This window comes from Xyrauchen texanus, chromosome 13 (genome assembly GCF_025860055.1).
Source record: "Xyrauchen texanus isolate HMW12.3.18 chromosome 13, RBS_HiC_50CHRs, whole genome shotgun sequence".
Lineage (NCBI taxonomy): Eukaryota > Metazoa > Chordata > Actinopteri > Cypriniformes > Catostomidae > Xyrauchen > Xyrauchen texanus.
In genome coordinates this window covers 47,398,335-47,400,834 of record NC_068288.1, presented here as the reverse complement: position 1 = coordinate 47,400,834, position 2,500 = coordinate 47,398,335, and the positions used below count along the sequence as shown (strand labels likewise).

The 2,500-nt window shown below is 47.0% G+C and overlaps 1 pseudogene; it reads right to left on the bottom strand.

Annotated features, from left to right (window-relative positions):
- The window catches only part of LOC127653545 (F-box/LRR-repeat protein 3-like), a 7,232-nt pseudogene that overhangs the window by 1,014 nt on the left and 3,718 nt on the right, over positions 1–2,500 (bottom strand).

Genomic DNA, 2,500 nt, shown 5'->3' with positions numbered 1-2,500 from the left:
AGAACACAGGCCAATGTGTTTACATGCAATATCAGAGTTATCATGACAGAACTTTTCATTTTTGGGGGAGCTGTATGTTCAGCTGAATCTCTTGACGAGTGCGATCGGTCACCTGCGGGAGACACGTGAGGGCAGCTGCTCATCTTCAGCAGCTTCAGTGTGTCACTGTTATTGGCCACCAGGACTTTGAGTGACGGATCGTCGACAGGCGTGTCATCGATCTTCAATGACGACAGAGATTTAGAGTTCACAAACACCACCGTCAACGCTGAGATGAAGTGAGACTGAGGAGGAACAGAGTCAAACGTGAGATCATTATAATATGTGCCATCTCATTTGGGTTTTAATCTCATAATGGCAGCAGGTTTGGGTGAGAGTTAGGGGTCTATGAGAGGTCCTCGGTGTGTGCGCATTACTTGGGCAGCTCCATGAAGCTGGGTCGGCCCGGTGGAGATGAGGCCGAGTGTTTTCAGAGAGCAGCTGGCGAGTTGTGAGAGGATATCTACAGTGACTTCAGCTGATTCAGTGCTGCTGTCCACCTGAAACACAAACACAGGCGACAGATGTCACATGATGAAGAACTTCATAATGACAGAAATCTCTTAAAAGTGTGCAATGAATGCAAAAATAATGTGGTTGGATGCTTCCTCCACATTATTCTTAAACTCTTATTTATTTCACTAGATGGCAGCAAGCGTCACAATACACAGATCTGAGATGTAGAGGCTGTTACGCAGATGAGCACTCACACATCGCGGCGCTTCCGTTGACAAATGTACAGTATATTTATGGCACATATACACGGGCGCGTTACGACTCTTTACTATTCTGAGCTTGCATTTCCACTGCAGTTTAGTGCGCCTCAATGTGGAGCGGGATTATAGGCTGATCGTCATAGTTACGCGCCTCTACTGCTATGACATCACCTTAACAGGACACAAATCAATAAACAATAACAAGCTAGCTGTTAGCTGCTAGCTCATTGTGCTGCATAAACCAGTTGTTCATGGTGGTTTTACACAAGTGTAACACTTACATGTATGCATTTGGCAGACGCTTTTATCCAAAGCGACTTACAGTGCACTTATTACAGGGACAATCCCCCCGGAGCAACCTGGAGTTAAGTGTCTTACTCAAGGACACAATGGTGGTGACTGTGGGGATCAAACCAGCAACCTTCTGAGTACCAATGTATTATACAGAGCACTTATTACAGGGACAATCCCCCCGGAGCAACCTGGAGTTAAGTGTCTTACTCAAGGACACAATGGTGGTGACTGTGGGGATTGAACCAGCAACCTCCTGAGTACCAATGTATTATACAGTGCACTTATTACAGGGACAATCCCCCCGGAGCAACCTGGAGTTAAGTGTCTTACTCAAGGACACAATGGTGGTGACTGTGGGGATCGAACCAGCAACCTTCTGATTACCAATGTATTATACAGTGCACTTATTACAGGGACAATCCCCCCGGAGCAACCTGGAGTTAAGTGTCTTACTCAAGGACACAATGGTGGTGACTGTGGGGATCAAACCAGCAACCTTCTGATTACCAATGTATTATACAGTGCACTTATTACAGGGACAATCCCCCCGGAGCAACCTGGAGTTAAGTGTCTTACTCAAGGGCCCAACAGTGGCATATTGGTGGTGCTGGGGCTTGAACCCCCTACCTTCTGGTCAGTAACCCTGAGCCTCAACCACTGAGCCACCACTGCCCCCGTAACACTTAAGTAAATAAAGTAAATAAAGTGAAGCTTTCAAGCAGAATATAGAGTTAACGTAACGTCCCATCCTCCATCGTGGAGGAGTCCAGCGCACTCTCCCTCTCATTGCTCGCTGGTCTAGATAGCGTCCATTTGGTCGACCCACTTCCACTTTCTTCTGTTTGAACCTTCATGGTTCTGTCATAACTTTACATTTTTTTTACCTTTCCCTGCACTGTTGGGAGGTCCGGTGGTATCCATGTGCGGCTGACAGCGGAGACACTTCCTGAGAGACTTTTTCGTTTCGCGTTGTTTCGTTCATCGCTAACGAGAGGACCGTCTGCACCTCGTTTATTGACCACGGCGTGGTTTTGCTCACAGCCATTTCTGTTTACAATTGGAAAGTCGCGTGAACAAATGATGCTGCCATCGCTGTTGCTAACTTTAATACTAGCATGTTGATGTCTCGTTTCGGAAATCCAATGACGGTGGTAGAGCCGATTCTCTCTGACCAATCAGTGATCTGCAGGGTTTTGACGACACATTTAGTATCGGCTCGGCTCGCTTGGAACCTCGACCGAGGTGGCACTAAAACAGTCCCAGGAACTATCCACAGTGGAAACCCCCAGAATAGCGAGCAGAGACGAGTCGTACCGTGCAGCGGAGAAGCCTGTGCATAAACCTTCCTCACTGTTTCGCCGAATATCTCGAGCGCTCTTCCAGAAGCTAATCTAAGTGTCGTTTAAAAGCTTTGACCTGACGTATAACAGTTCAATATCTGAGAACATATT